Here is a 16,441-nt window from a genome sequence, read left to right on the forward strand (position 1 = left end):
AGATCATATGCTGGGACATAAAACAAGCCTCAATAAATTTAAAAAGATTGAAATTATTCAAAGCACATTCTCTGACCACAATGGAATACAATTAGAAGTCAATAACCATCAGAGACTTAGAAAATTCACAAATACCTGGAGGTTAAACAACACACTCCTAAACAATCAGTGGGTTAAAGAAGAAATAGCAAGAGAAATTGCTAAATATATAGAGACAAATGAAAATGAGAACACAACATACCAAAACCTATGGGATGCAGCAAAAGCAGTGCTGAGGGGGAAATTTATAGCACTAAATGCGTATATTAAAAAGGAAGAAAGAGCCAAAATCAAAGAACTAATGGATCAACTGAAGAAGCTAGAAAATGAACAGCAAACCAATCCTAAACCAAGCAGAAGAAAAGAAATAACAAGGATTAAAGCAGAAATAAATGACATAGAGAACAAAAAAACAATAGAGAGGATAAATATCACCAAAAGTTGGTTCTTTGAGAAGATCAACAAGATTGACAAGCCCCTAGCTAGACTGACAAAATCAAAAAGAGAGAAGACCCATATAAACAAAATAATGAATGAAAAAGGTGACATAACTGCAGATCCTGAAGAAATTAAAAAAAATATAAGAGGATATTATGAACAACTGTATGGCAACAAACTGGATAATGTAGAAGGAAATGGACAATTTCCTGGAAACATATAACAACCTAGACTGACCAGAGAAGAAATAGAAGACCTCAACCAACCCATCACAAGCAAAGAGATCCAATCAGTCATCAAAAATCTTCCCACAAATAAATGCCCAGGGCCAGATGGCTTCACAGGGGAATTCTACCAAACTTTCCAGAAAGAACTGACACCAATCTTACTCAAACTCTTTCAAAACATTGAAGAAAATGGAACACTACCTAACTCATTCTATGAAGCTAACATCAATCTAATACCAAAACCAGGCAAAGATGCTACAAAACAAAAAAAGGAAAACTACCGGCCAATCTCCCTAATGAATATAGATGCAAAAATCCTCAACAAAATACTTGCAAATCGAATCCAAAGACACATTAAAAAAATCATACACCATGACCAAGTGGGGTTCATTCCAGGCATGCAAGGATGGTTCAACATAAGAAAAATCAATCAATGTATTACAACACATTAAAAAGTCAAAAGGGAAAAATCAATTGATCATCTCAATAGATGCTGAAAAGCATTTGACAAAATCCAACATCCTTTTTGATAAAACACTTCAAAAGGTAGGAATTGAAGGAAACTTCCTCAACATGATAAAGAGCATATATGAAAAACCCACAGCCAGCATAGTACTCAATGGTGAGAGACTGAAAGCCTTCCCTCTAAGATCAGGAACAAGACAAGGATGCCCGCTGTCACCACTGTTATTCAACATTGTGCTGGAAGTGCTAGCCAGGGCAATCCGGCAAGACAAAGAAATAAAAGGCATCCAAATTGGAAAAGAAGAAGTAAAACTGTCATTGTTTGCAGATGATATGATCTTATATCTAGAAAACCCTGGGAAATCGACGATACAGCTACTAGAGCTAATAAATTTAGCAAAGTAGCGGGATACAAGGTTAATGCACATAAGTCAGTAATGTTTCTATATGCTAGAAATGAACAAACTGAAGAGACACTCAAGAAAGATACCATTTTCAATAGCAACTAAAAAAATCAAGTACCTAGGAATAACTTAACCAAAGATGTAAAAGACCTATACAAAGAAAACTACATAACTCTACTAAAAGAAATAGAAGGGGACCTTAAAAGATGGAAAAATATTCCATGTTCATGGATAGGAAGGCTAAATGTCATTAAGATGTCAATTCTACCCAAACTCATCTACAGATTCAATGCAATCCCAGTCAAAATTCCAACAACCTACTTTGCAGACTTGGAAAAGCTAGTTATCAAATTTATTTGGAAAGGGAAGATGCCTCGAATTGCTAAAGACACTCTAAAAAAGAAAACGAAGTGGGAGGACTTACCTCCCTGACTTTGAAGCTTATTATAAAGCCACAGTTGCCAAAACAGCATGGTACTGGCACAAAGATAGACATATAGATCAATGGAATCGAATTGAGAATTCGGAGATAGACCCTCAGATCTATGGTCGACTGATCTTTGATAAGGCCCCCAAAGTCACTGAACTGGTCCTAATGGTCTTTTCAACAAATGGGGCTGGGAGAGTTGGATATCCATATCCAAAAGAATGAAAGAGGACCCCTACCTCACCCCCTACACAAAAATTAACTCAAAATGGACCAAAGATCTCAATATAAAATAAAGTACCATAAAACTCCTAGAAGATAATGTAGGAAAACATCTTCAAGACCTTGTATTAGGCGGCCACTTCCTAGACTTTACACCCAAAGCACAAGCAACAAAAGAAAAATAGATAAATGGGAACTCCTCAAGCTTAGAAGTTTCTGCACCTCAAAGGAATTTCTCAAAAGATAAAGAGGCAGCCAACTCAATGGGAAAAAATTTTTGGAAACCATGTATCTGACAAAAGACTGATATCTTGCATATATAAAGAAATCCTACAACTCAATGACAATAGTACACAGCCCAATTATAAAATGGGCAAAAGATATGAAAAGACAGTTCTCTGAAGAGGAAATACAAATGGCCAAGAAACACATGAAAAAATGTTCAGCTTCACTAGCTATTAGAGAGATGCAAATTAAGACCACAATGAGATACCATCTAACACCGGTTAGAATGGCTGCCATTAAACAAACAGGAAACTACAAATGCTGGAGGGGATGTGGAGAAATTGGAACTCTTATTCATTGTTGGTGGGACTGTATAATGGTTCAGCCACTCTGGAAGTCAGTCTGGCAGTTCCTTAGAAAACTAGATATAGAGTTACCATTCGATCCAGCGATTGCACTTCTCGGTATATACCCGGAAGATCGGAAAGCAGTGACACGAACAGATATCTGCACGCCAGTGTTCATAGCAGCATTATTCACAATTGCCAAGATATGGAAACAACCCAAATGTCCTTCAACAGATGAGCGGATAAATAAAATGTGGTATATACACACGATGGAATACTACGCGCAGTAAGAAGGAACGATCTCGTGAAACATATGACAACATGGATGAACCTTGAAGACATAATGCTGAGCGAAATAAGCCAGGCACAAAAGAGAAATATTATATGCTACCACTAATGTGAACTTTGAAAAATGTAAAACAAATGGTTTATAATGTAGAATGTAGGGGAACTAGCAATAGAGAGCAATTAAGGAAGGGGGAACAATAATCCAAGAAGAACAGATAAGCTATTTAACGTTCTGGGGATGCCCAGGAATGACTATGGTCTGTTAATTTCTGATGGATATAGTAGGAGCAAGTTCACAGAAATGTTGCTATATTATGTAACTTTCTTGGGGTAAAGTAGGAACATGTTGGAAGTTAAGCAGTTATCTTAGGTTAGTTGTCTTTTTTGACTCCGTTGTTATGGTCTCTTTGAAATGTTCTTTTATTGTTGTTTGTTTTCTTTTTAACTTTTTTTTTCATACAGTTGATTTAAAAAGAAGGGAAAGTTAAAAAAAAAAAATAGAATAACAAGGGAAAAAAAAAAAAAAGATGTAGTGCCCCCTTGAGGAGCCTGTGGAGAATGCAGGGGTATTGCCTACCCCACCTCCATGGTTGCTAACATGACCACAGACATAGGGGACTGGTGGTTTGATGGGTTGAGCCCTCTACCACAGGTTTTACCCTTGGGAAGACGGTTGCTGCAAAGGAGAGGCTAGGCCTCCCTATGGTTGTGCCTAAGAGCCTCCTCCCGAATGCCTCTTTGTTGCTCAGATGTGGCCCTGTCTCTCTGGCTAAGCCAACTTGAAAGGTGAAATCACTGCCCTCCCCACTATGTGGGATCAGACACCCAGGGGAGTGAATCTCCCTGGCAACGTGCAATGACTCCCGGGGAGGAATGTAGACCTGGCATCGTGGGACGGAGAACATCTTCTTGACCAAAAGGGGGATGTGAAAGGAAATAAAATAAGCTTCAGTGGCAGAGAGATTTCAAAAGGAGCCGAGATGTCACTCTGGTGGGCAATCTTATGCACAATATAGACAACCCTTTTTAGGTTCTAAAGAATTGGGGTAGCTGGTGGTGGATACCTGAAACTATCAAACTACAACCCAGAACCCATGAATCTCGAAGACAGTTGTATAAAAATGTAGCTTATGAGGGGTGACAATGGGATTGGGAAAGCCATAAGGACCACACTCCACTTTGTCTAGTTTATGGATGGATGAGTAGAAAAATAGGGGAAGGAAACAAACAGACAAAGGTACCCAGTGTTCTTTTTTACTTCAATTGCTCTTTTTCACTCTAGTTATTATTCTTGTTATTTTTGTGTGTGTGCTAATGAAGGTGCCAGGGATTGATTTGGGTGATGAATGTACAACTATGTAATGGTACTGTAAACAATCGAAAGTACGATTTGTTTTGTATGACTGCGTGGTATGTGAATATATCTCAATAAAATGAAGATTAAAAAAAAAAAAAAAAAAAGAAAACTCCTTTAGTTCGTATCCATACAATGAGTTTAGGGAACAGCTCCAGGCCAAAGCATAGGGCTTGTCTGATGTTTTCTGTGCATGTGTGTTGTGTTAGACCTGTGCATGTGCCCTGGGAACCCCCTTTCCCACGGCTCTGAATATCCCCTCTTCCCTGGGAAAAGTTTCCTCACGGTGTGTGTGTGTGTTTGGATAATTTTTTTAAAATAACGTTTTGAACCCAGAAAATAGTTTTCAAGGCTTGGATTTTGAAGACTCTCATGTGATAAATTGGGATAATAGAAATGGAAAATAAATGGGTAAATAAAACTGCTGTGGCGTTTGTATGATAATCTATAATTCTTAGCATCTGCTACGTGTAACCTTTCACTGAAGTTCAAGTTTTTTTTATAGCATGTAATATTGTTCTGAATTTTTACCTAGTTTTATTTTTTTAAATTGGAGTGAATCTTTAGGAAGAAACATATTTACTTCTCGTGGTGTTTTCTTAATACCTGCCTGGTTACATTGCATCTAGATTCTGACACATAATTGAACTTTATTGCTTGAAATTCGCATTACGTTACTCATGCATTAAAGACACAGTAAATACCATCCTACACTAATAACCGTGAAATCCGTGTAATTGATGTATATGGAGTGTTTCAACATTTTAACCAGGAAGGGTGGCCGTGACATTTTGACCTGAGAAGGAAGTGTTTTCCACGGCTTCCCACTTACCTGCTCATCCTAGCGCTAATTACAGGGTAGAAGTTGTAGACTCAGCTATGGGATGTCTTAAACGGGCCTGATCTGTGTAAAAGGTGACTGACCCACCCGCCAGGAAGCCGTAGGCTCTGCCACTGCCAGGCCTGTCCCTTCCGGCCGTGACACAGGCTCTTCCCATCGAGCTCCGCTTGTGTCCGTCACTCCGGTGTTCAGTTGTACTTCCGCCACGCTTACCAAGTGCTGTCCACGCGGCCTGGTGTCCGTGGATGTGCATTTGGAGTGAGGCCCGTGGGAGGGGGTGGTGAAATGGGTGGGGGAGGTAAAAACTCCAGTGCTGGGGGCTGCGTGACGTGAGAGACCCGGCGTGGTTGGGAGATGTGGGCAGAGCTCACTCCGCACAGGTGGAGGTGGGCTTGTCCTTGGAGACGGACTTTGCAGGATGGGGGGATTTGTGATTACCGACTCTGGGGTCAGGGGTCGCACTGGGCAGGGGGGCCAGCTCAGGGTCTGCTGTGAGGGGGACAGACCTGCCTGGGGGGGTCATTCTGGGATTGTGGGTGTGCAGGATCGACCGTCAGGAAGGGGACTCGGGCTAAATATTCTTTCTGGTTGTGGCACAAGACTTCTGCCCATTTCCTTTTTTTTTTTTTTTCTTTTCATTTTTTTTATTATGAACTTTAACATATGTACGTAACAGTGATAGCATTTAGTGTGCAATTTCACAAGTAGTTAGAGAGCAAATCTCAAAGAATGTCATGGGTCGCAGTTCCACAACTTCAGCCGTTTCCGTTATGATAAAATATAACTTACATGCAGAAAGGTGTCAACTCTCGATGCACAGCTCAACAAGCAGTCACACAGGTAATTTCAAAAATTGTCGTGGGTTGCAGCTCCACAGTTTCAGTTCTTTTCTTACTATGCAATACATGGTAGATACAGAGAGGTGAAGTCCTTCAAGGCACAATTTAACGAGCAGCTATAGAGCAAATCCTTAGGGATGCTATAGGCTGCAGTTTCACCGTGTCATTTACCTCCTTCCAGCCCTTCCAACACCCCAGCATCCAAATATGTATATATATATATAAAATTACATAGTTTCAGTATCCACAGACCTTTGTTAAATCTTATCTTGTTTGTTGCTACCCCTTCCTCTCACTTATTTTCTTTCTCCATCTTCAGGGGTGTCTGGGCAGTGACACCCTAACTTGTTCATATCAAGACGGGGTGTCAACAGCATGGGGAAAGGGGCTGCATCTGGTTGTTCTTAAAGAGGTTGTTGCCTCTGGGTTTTAGGACTTGCCTGGTATAGGAACACTCTGGTGGATTTAAGTTTCTGAGAGATAAAACTTAGTGAGTGCATCTTTTATAGACTCTCAGGTAGGGACCTAGGTATTTGGGGACCCCTTTTGGTAAGGGCATGGCGTACTGTGGCCATTTGGGGTGTCTAGCTGGCACTTGCATAAGAGAAACCTCCAGGAGAGCCTCTCGATTCTATTTGGGATGTCTCAGCCATGTGACCTCAGCTTGTTACCTTTCGTTTTCCCCCCTTTTGGTCAGGTAGGCATTTCCAATCCCTTGTGGCCAGGGCCAGGCTCATTCCTGAGAGTCATGTCCCACGTCACCAGGGAGAGTCATTCCCCTGGGAGTCATGTCCCTCATGGGGAAGTTAATGAATTTATTTGTCGAGTTTGCCCATATCCTTTGTCAGCAGTGCACTCTGCATGTTGGTGCTCATGTTCTTTATTAAATTTTATTTTTAAAATGAGGGCAGGTATAGGTTTAAAGAAAAATTGTGCAGAGAAGTACATGGCTCCTATATACACCCTCCACACACACACACAGTTTTCCCTGTTATTAACATTTTGAATTAGTGTGCCACCTTTGTTACAATCGATGAACCAATATTATTATAATTACATTACGAAATACAGTCCGTGGTTATATTAGGATTCACATCCGTGTTGTACATTTCTATGGTTTGATGTTTTATTTTCGTTCCAGTGACATAAATACAACCCTAAATTTCCCACTGAAACCGCCTTCCAGTGTGCAGCTCAGGGCTGTGGAGTCATCACCTCGCTGTGCTGCCGGCCACTCTGTCCGTGACCAAATCTCTTCCGTCGCCCCACATGGAATCTCGGCACCAGTCCCTGGCGTCCCGGCTGCCCCCTCTTCTCCCTGCGCCTTCCCCTTCTTCCCCATTTGAGGGTCCGTTGCATGCCGGGCCCCAAGTTACCCGGTAAAACAGCACACCCGGTTACGTGAGCCTTTCAGCCAGCCGGTACGTTTTCCTCCTGAGTGTGCCCCAGCTACTGCATGGACACCACCCGCTGGGCGAGCGCTGGGAGGGAAGGACACGGAATCCTCCAGAGAGGCATCTCTCAGGCAAGAGGAGGCAACGGCTCTCAGGGATGGGAGCAGCCCGAGCAAGAGCCGGGGATCTGACAGTGCGTGGATGTGCACGTGGATAAAATGGGAAGTGAGGGGCAGGTGAGGGGAACGCACTCATCGCACAGGTGTTTGGACCTGGGCCACGAGGCCTTCCCCGTGGGGAGGGTTGCCCATGGGGTTTGTGCTTTGCAGCACGGAGGGGCTATGGTGGTGAGCAGGGATTGGAGGCAGGGAGGACGTCAGGGGGGCGGCCATCAAGCCCTCATTCTCCGACGCAAGCAGAGCTGGAATTGGATGGGCAGTGGAGGGAGGGGGTGCTCCAATGCCTCAGAAGATGGAGCCCCCCAAGGCCCTCTCTAGGCTCACAGCACAGGCTACCCCTTGAGATGAGGGAGTCACCTAGCCGTGGGGGCAGGGGCATGGAGTTTGGGGGGCTCAACCTCGTCAGCCCGCAGCCCTTCATGTCCCAACTGCGATCTTTTTTACAATGGACCTCATGATGCCACCACTTCACAAGATGGAGGAGGATTGAGCAGAATGATGGATGTGAAGATCCACAGTGCAGAAGCTGGCGGGCTCAGGTTTTAGCGCCTTCCTTTCCCTCTTGCAAGAGAGGTTTCCGAGGGACCGAGAACAGGGGATTGGGCCACCCATTTGGGGTTGTTGGCCTGGGCCGGGCAGCCGGGGGACCATGGAAGGTGGGCACAGGTAACGTGAGCCCCCGTGGGCCTTCTCACACTTGTTTCCGAGAGAGTGAGGCCGTCTCTGGGCTGTGTGCCCGTCCCCAGGAAACGTGGGTGCAAATCCAAGGGAATGAGGAGGGCCGGCACAGACTTTCCCTTCTGTCTCTCGGCTCTGACCACCGCCAGGGCTGTGGCTTCCTCAGCTCGGCAGCATGTCTGTGGCACACGAGATCCTCTTTACGTTATGAAACCCCCCCGACCCCCGAGTTTAAGCCAGTCCCTTACACCAGGGTCTCCTGCCCTCTGCATGTGGATATTTGGGCCTAGAAATTCTTTAATCGCAGGGTCCCTCCCATGCATTGTGGGGTGACAGGCAGCCCCCCAGCCTCTGCCCTCTAGATGCCAGCAGCCCCTCCCCCCAGCTGTGAAACCAAAATGTCTCTAGACATTTCCACATGTCCCCTGGGGGGCAAAATTGCCCACCATTAATGACCACTGCCTTATGCTCAGCAGATGCACGAAATGTTCTCTTTAGTATTTTTTTTAATTAATTATCTTTTTTTCTTACCAGTGAACTGCCTGTTGAAAGACAACCCCATCTTTCATAAACTGAATTTGAATCCTAATATATTTTTCATTTTGTTCAGTTCAGAAAGACTTCCTCTGGGCCACTGGCAAGCACATTCTTGAATCTAAAACTTGAAGCTTCTTTTTAAAGAAGTTTTTTTTACATCATTATATTAGCAGCATTAGTGAAATTACAAAAGAAAATGTTTGATTTTGTACTTCTGAACAGAGTTGTCATAAACGTAAAAATATATCAGGTTGATGTTTTGGATTAAAGATAGGGTCCACTGTTAATTTTTTGAATACCGTATCGTACGAGTTTGTAACTGCCTGCCAGAAGTCTGAGCATAGCATGGTTTGAAGGGTTTGAATCTTTACAAAAACAGTTTCTTTTTGTAAATATTCAGAAATGTTGGCTGAGGAGGGAGTGGCCAGAGGAGACTGCAGATCTCTTGCTTTTTGACAGTTTGAACTTCGAAAACCGGTTTGTTTTGGACTACATCTGTAAAAACCATTTGCATTCTGTAGCCAGAAATTCTTTGAGGCTGTCCCTGTCCAGCCTTGTCACTCGTCTGGAATGTTAAGTATTGTCAGTCGTTCAACGGCCCTTTCAGCAGCTTGCACTGAGAAGAGAGGAAAGAGAGCTCCAGAAATGGATCTGCCGGGGTCTCGGCGGAAGGTCAGGTTTCGTATTCTGTTATTCTTTGAAAAGCAGTACGGAGGAGACTTGGATAGTCCTAAGTTTGAAAAATTCGGGAAGGTTCTCACTGTTTCTGAGTGCCTCCTTCTGCTAGATCTTGTAGCACCATGGAGAGAAATCATACGTTGGTTGGTATGCAGGGGCTTTTCCGTAGCCAGAACAAGTGGGCAAAGCATCGTGCCGCTTCGTGGGCTTTGTGTTTTTGTTGTTGATTGTTAACTCCCTTTGCCAGCCTCGTATCTGTTAGCAGTCGTGGGTCGGTGGAAAGCGCTGGAACCTTGGGCCAGCTGCCCACCTGCCTAACCCGTGTCTCCTCTTCCTTTAACGGGAAGGATTCTGGCCTCAGCGGCGGGTGCCACGCGGGTGAAGAGTGGGCCTTTCACGTTGGCAGCGGCAGGCGGGCAGCTCGCTCTCCTATTGAAACCGCAGCGAGCTCTCTCAGCCTCTGCATTCCTCTCTCCCCTTCACAGAGCCTAGGTTTTAAGACCTTCTTTGTCCTTCAACTCCGACTCGGCTGCTTTAGGCCAGTCCTGTGCAGTCTGACTGTTGACCCAGCCTCCGCTGGGACCACGTGGCCCACTTCCCGTCACCCCCTCATGGCCAGCTCGAGCAGTCCCTCCGGGCCCCGGCCCCTCCGCGCGGGCCTGGCTTCCCTGCACCCAACCTGCGGGATGCGGGTGGCACCAGGACGGGAGAGCACCCGAGGGTGATGGGCCTCCCCCAGGGGCTGGAGGTGGGGGCGGAAGAGAAGTGCACGCCACCCCGTCTTTCCTCAGTAAGTCAGAATTTGTATCATGGATTTCGGGAGACCCACACACCAATTTTAGGACTTTGAAACTGAAACCTGCCTTTAAAAAAAAAAAACAGCAAATACCGTGTTATAATAAAAGTAAGCATTTAAAAACTGTGCCGTGGGTGTGGGTGTTTTTGAGGCGTGCAGGACTTCCGTACGTGGTTTCAGGCGAGGCAGAGACCCAGGCCCGGGAAGGCCCCTTGCCCTCCTGCAGGTCTGAGACATGACAAGGTTCAGATTTTCCTTCCGAATAGTCCTTGGCGCTTTCCATGGAATCCCGCCCCAAGCCTGTCTTTAAAGTTTATTCCTGGAATGCACTTTTCCAAACGAGTTACAACTCACCAGAAGAAGGTTTTTTTAAAAAAGTTGACATGGGTCCGTGTGTTGCACTATGCTTTATTTAATGGAAACACATATTGCTGTATTGCTTTTCAGTGTTTTGTTTGGCTTTTGCTACCCCGTGTTATTTTTCCCGATCGGTTTCGAGTCACTGAGTGACGTTTACCTGCAGCCTCTCTAAGAACGACTCTTCCGTGGCCCTCTTCCCTTGACAGCGTGGTCTCTGCTGTGTTTAGCCTGGCCGTCACTTGCAACCTTACCGTGGTCTCTACGTTTTTGAATTCAGAATTTGTGAGATAAGAAAGAGAAATTTATTTAGATTGCTTGGGTCCAAGCCCTTTTTGGATTTTCGGTGGGGTACGGACAGACACAGAATCATGGCTAATAAGCAGTTTTCTTTTTTACGGAAAAAAAAAAGGGGGACTTTAATTCATGATTCCGAAGGTACAAACAGTGGAATCGAATTCTCGAATTTCTGAAAGGAAGTTCCGAGTCCACCCTCCTCACTCGCGGAGTTAGGATGGGCTGCTGACGTCCCACAGGCCGCCTCAGGCCTAGGTCCGAAATCCGGGTCTCCTGATTATCATCCGGGAAATTCCCCACTGAAATATATAATTTTCAGTATTTCCTACATATAATTTTCAGTGGGAAAGAACCAGGAGCTAGCATTGTGTGTTGATATCCGTGCACCATCATTTAGAGGAAGTAGGAAGAAGTGTCTTCAGTGGTTGCTTATAAAGGGTTTCTCTCACAGTGTCTTTTGGGTTGACGTGTGTGCGTTTGTTTGTTTCTAAGGCACAGTCATAGTCGGGGCAGGTGGTTTGTTCTCCTAGCAATGACCATAGCTAGCATTTACCTGCTCTTTACTGGGTGCTGGCATTCTGCAGAGCACTCTGGATTTGTTATTTCATTGATTCCTCTTGACATCTTTGTGAGGGAGCTGTGAGGACCAGCCCCTTGTACCTGTGACAAAACTGAGGTTTCAGAGGGCTTGAGTAACTGCCCAAGGTGACAGATTGCATCCCACCCGGTGGGGCAGGCTCCGGGATGCTGGATTTTAAAGTAAGGGCAGATGATTTTTAAATATCCACCAATTAACTTAAATTTAAGCAGCCTCTAAAGGCACGGCATCTTGTATAACGAAAAAAGAGGCGGATTGGGGGGTGTTTGAAGGAAAAATCGTGGCCAGACCAGATCCTGCAGTCCTGGGGTGACAGCAGGGGGGAGGGGCTGCCGCTGCCCCAGGAGGGTCCCCGGTCCCCACTGTGCCTCCTGGGGCGGGGATGGCTTCAGGGGTCCCTCCTGGTTTCCAGGGCGGCCTGTGTTGCCCCTCTTCCAGCACTTAGGATAAACGCCCGAGTTCCTGGGACCTCATCCTAAAACTTGCTGAGGGTGTCCTTCCTGGGCGGGTGCTTGGGGAGGGTGAGGTTCCTGAATCACTGAGATCACCTGCCGTCCCCAATCCTGGGTCAGTGTGCCCCGTCCCCGGCCTCGGAGCCTGGAAATCACTTCCCAGGAGCTGGTGCTGGGTGTCATGGTTTTTGTTCTCAGTGGTTTGCCCATGCAGTTTTGTGCAGGTGCTCTTCAAGTTAGGCTGAGCGACTCCTCTTTATGAGAGGGGAAACCGAGTCGCGTGGCGGTTAGCAGGTGATGGGAGCGATGTGACGCTGGGGCTCACCCCAGGCCCCCTGGAGTTCTGTGCTCTGCTCTCGTGTCTGAGACCTGGAGGGGTGGCTCCCAGGGACTTGGAAAGACGGGGTCTTCCAGCACTTCGTCCCATTGAGCATCGTTGGTTTACTTGGGTCACAGTGAATTGTAAGTTTTTGGTGTCAGAAGCTACCTTAGAGATTCCTTAAGACCAACCTCTTTTATTTTCAATCGTATTTTTTTATTGTCAAATATAACGTATATACATAGAAGTGATAACTTTCCAAGTGCAATTTAACAAATAGTTGGAGAGCAAATTTTAAAGAATGTTATGGTTTACAGTTTCACGGTTTCAGTTATTTTCTAATTGTGAACTGTAACATGTGTGCCAAAAGGTAATACCTTTCAAAGCATGATTTAACTAGTAGTTTTATAGGGAATTTCCAAAAATGTTATGAGTTACAACACCCTCGTTTCAGTTATCTCCTTATTGTGACTATGACACATATACAAAAAGGTGATCACTTTCAAATTAGAATTTAACAAGTAGCTATAGAACAAATTTCAAAGGTTGCTATGGGTTACAGTTCCACTATTTCACTTCTTTCCTTCTAGCTATTCTAATAACCTAGCAGCTAAGAGAAAGAAAATTATATACAGATTCAGTATTCATAATCCTCTGTTAAATCCCATCTTGTCTGTGCTCCCCCTTCCTCTAGTTTAATCACTTTCCCAATCTTCAGGGATGTCCAGGCAGTGACCACCCTAACCTGTTCATGTTGAAAAGGGGTGTCGACATTGTAGGAAAAGGGGACACATCTGGTGGATGTTCTTGAAGAGGCTGTTGCCTCTAGGTTTTGAAACTTAGCTGGCATAGGAGCTCCCTGGAGGATTTCAGTTTTTGAAGAATAAACTTAGCGAGTGAAACTTTTTATAGAGTCTCAGGTAGGGATCTGGGTATTCTTTAGGGTTTTCGGGACTGCAGTTGACTTGGGCTCATCATACTGTGGCCATTTGGAATATCTAGCTGAAGCTTACATGGGAGTAACCTCCAGGACAGCCTCTCAACTCAATTTGTAATCTCTTAGCCACTTAAACCTTATTTTGTTGCCTTTCTTTACCCCCTTTTTGGTCAAAAAGGGATTCTCAGTCCCTCGATGCCAGGGTCAGGCTCATTCCTGGAATCCATGTCCCACATCGCCAAGGAGACTCATTCATCTGGAGGTCAGGATTTCAAGTGATCAAGTGACTTAGATAGAGGACAACACTCATAAGGGGGGAGAACTAACGTGTTTTAAGTCAGAGTCAGAATCTTCAAAAATCCCAAAGGCTGGAACCTTGAGTTGAATCAGAAGCAAACAAATTTTTTGGCAGCCACAAGTGTAAATTATTTTCAAGATATGAATCACACAGCTACGAAAAGGAGAAGTGTGGGGTGTTCAGTGTACAACCCCTTCAACATTTCTATGTGTTTGAAATTTTCATAACAAACTATGGGGGGAAAAGAGAAAAGCAGTAGTTTGTGTGAAAAAGACTTGAAGGCCTGGGGTATTTGGTGAGCTCCTTCTGCACCCCCAGAGCTCCTGGGACAGCAGGGACTTCTGTTTTCTTATACTGAGTTCAGAGATGCCAGGCGGCTAGATGAGGGAGGGGACAGCCACCCGGGACCCCGTGAGGGCCAGACCAGGTCTGTCGAGTGTGCCGTGTCCAGCTCGGAGGTGCCCGCTGCCCCCACAGCTGACGGGCACGGAAGGTTCCGGCATCTGCCAAGTGGTGGGGGAGCCAGGCAGACTCAGAGGCCCACAGTGGTGGCCTTCAAGCAGTCAAAGAGCCACCGGGCAGGAGGGGGAGTCTTGCTTGGGGTGTTGAGCTTGGCTTTGGGACGGGGATTGCCGGGAAGGGCAGCCTCCTCCCGGGCCCCAGTCACCCTTCCATGCCCCCGCCAGCCCGTCTTGACCTTCAGGCGCTGCCTGTCTGCTTGCAGGGCCGTGCTGCCCCCGATCCATCTCCACCTTGCCATCCTGTGTCCCATGAAGCTGGGTGGCACTCGGCAGCCCACTCAGCCCGTTCCCGGGAGTTCTAGTTTTGCCATTTCTGTGTGGGAGCCACGCTGAGTGCTCGGAGCCCATCCCTTGGGCCCAGGCTCTCTCACCCCATGAGCTGTGCCCGCTGCCCCTCTCCCACCGGCAGGACTGGGGGCTGGAGCACTCTGCCCCCACTGCACCCTTGGATTTCAGAGGAACTTGCAAAGGCCGAGACCTGGCCACTCTCCACTGATGCGTCTCGTGTCTTCCTCTAGGCCATGAGCTCCTTGCAGGTAGATCAGGTTTGTGTCCTGATCTCCACGTGCCCACGTAATTACTCACGTCCTGCCTGCCGGCTCCCAGGCCCTGGGTATTTGGCTTGCCTTGGCACACGCTAAGATAAATCACATCTTGCTGCAAGGAGGCGCATCATGTCACCCCTGCTCAGGAGTCAGGATCCCCCACTGTGGGCACGCGTCACCAGAAGATCTCCTGTCAATGGCTCTGTGCAGGAAATTTCCTATAAACGGCCTCCAGAATGTTTTCCATTTCTCAGTGAGTGGTTTGAGTTTTAAATAGTATTTTATCTACCATCTGTGGAGGGTAAGGCATAGCCCTTTGGTTGTTTTCCTTCGTAGGCAGGTTTTTCATCCTTGTAGATGAAAAGGAAACCGTGGCCCTTCCCGTGTGGCTGTGGCCGTGCGGTTGGCTTTGGCAGGGCCGAGGAGCCGGGAGGCCGGACGCCCTGGCGAGAGCTCCGCCACCCTGCGGGACGGCAGTGGAAGCCCAAGGAGGCTCCCGGGTTCCTCTCTGTCAAGGAGCACACTGTGTCCCCACCATGCCCTGCAGATAATTACCATACATAAACAAGTACGAGGCATTTCAAATTAATGTGACTATATCCAAGAATCTTACTCTGACAGCTATAGCTTAATACACAGCGATCTGGACCTGGCAGTACATTTTCAGCTCTCAAAAACAAAAAAGAGACCTTATGTTAAATATTAATGTGGTAATAAGTAAGTACCTTCAAAATAACCCGGACGACAAGTTGGTAAATATAGAAGGGGCGAGCTGGGCCCAGACAGTTTCAGGGTGGTTCTGTTTTTGTTTATAGCTCGTAAAACAGTTGAGGAGATCCAAATCACACATTCCAGCAGCAGCTCGGGTGTCTGGTGGCTCTGGGGGCCGTGGGCACAGCGGGAGGGTGTGGGATCTGGGCGAGCCCTGGGCTGGGTCCAGGCCTCAGTCCCCAGGGGTGCCGGGCCCTTCCGTCCGGTACCCGCGGAGGCCGTCGCTGTTTGTCCTCGTACATTGGGAGCAGGGCGTCTATTCCAAAGCTTTAAGAAATATTATTTGAGACATAACATGTGGCGTCCTTGGTGGATTATCAACACCTACAGAGAAGGAGCTGCAGAGATTTTGCGAGGAGAGCTACTTTTTACTCCCCCCTGGAGCCAGGCCCCCTGTGGTGAGCAGTACAGACTGTGACATCCCTGGGCGGGTTGGGGACATGACTCCCCTCCTCGCCCCTTCTCCCCACCTGCGGCCCCCAGAGATGCTGTCGCCCGTGCTGGTTTCCCACCCCCACCCCAGCCTGGCACGGACCCAGTGGGCTCTCAGGAGGCTCCAGGTGGGGATCGTAGCCGAGATTCCCTGGGGAATTGTAGTTTGTTCTTAAAGACCCCTGCCAACCACATGCCAGTATTTAAATTTAAATAAATGAAAATGAAATACAGTTTACAAGTTAGCGCCTGAGTCCCACCGGCTGCATTTCGGGTACCCCGTGGCCGCCCGAGGCTGCCACGTGGGGCAGCCCAGATGCACAGGACATTTTATCATCGCGGAAAGTCCTCTAGATCTGGAGGAGGTTAATTGGACGGGCTGGGGGAGTGGGCAGGGGGCCCGAGAGGTGTGGGAGAGGGAGTTTGGGGGAGAGAAGAAGGCAACTGCAGAGAGTCAGTTACAAGATAAATAAAAAGACAAAGCGAGAAGTTGAAGGAAAGTCTTCTTAGGAACTCACATTAATTTTCTCCGGGGC

At 46.5% G+C, this 16,441-nt stretch overlaps 1 protein-coding gene across 4 annotated transcripts in view; it reads left to right on the forward strand.

Moving 5' to 3' along the window:
• The window catches only part of SPECC1L (sperm antigen with calponin homology and coiled-coil domains 1 like), a 169,806-nt gene that overhangs the window by 30,660 nt on the left and 122,705 nt on the right, over positions 1-16,441 (forward strand). Inside the window, exon 1 of one of the 4 annotated variants that reach the window (XM_037823455.1) lies at positions 9,494-9,576. The exons of the other annotated variants lie outside the window; for them this stretch is intronic. The gene's annotated coding sequence lies outside the window, so the exon portion shown is untranslated. Of the gene's footprint in view, positions 1-9,493; positions 9,577-16,441 lie in introns of those variants that run through there. 4 annotated transcript variants of the gene reach the window in all.

The sequence above is a fragment of the Choloepus didactylus genome (genome assembly GCF_015220235.1).
Source record: "Choloepus didactylus isolate mChoDid1 chromosome 23 unlocalized genomic scaffold, mChoDid1.pri SUPER_23_unloc1, whole genome shotgun sequence".
Taxonomy (NCBI): domain Eukaryota; kingdom Metazoa; phylum Chordata; class Mammalia; order Pilosa; family Megalonychidae; genus Choloepus; species Choloepus didactylus.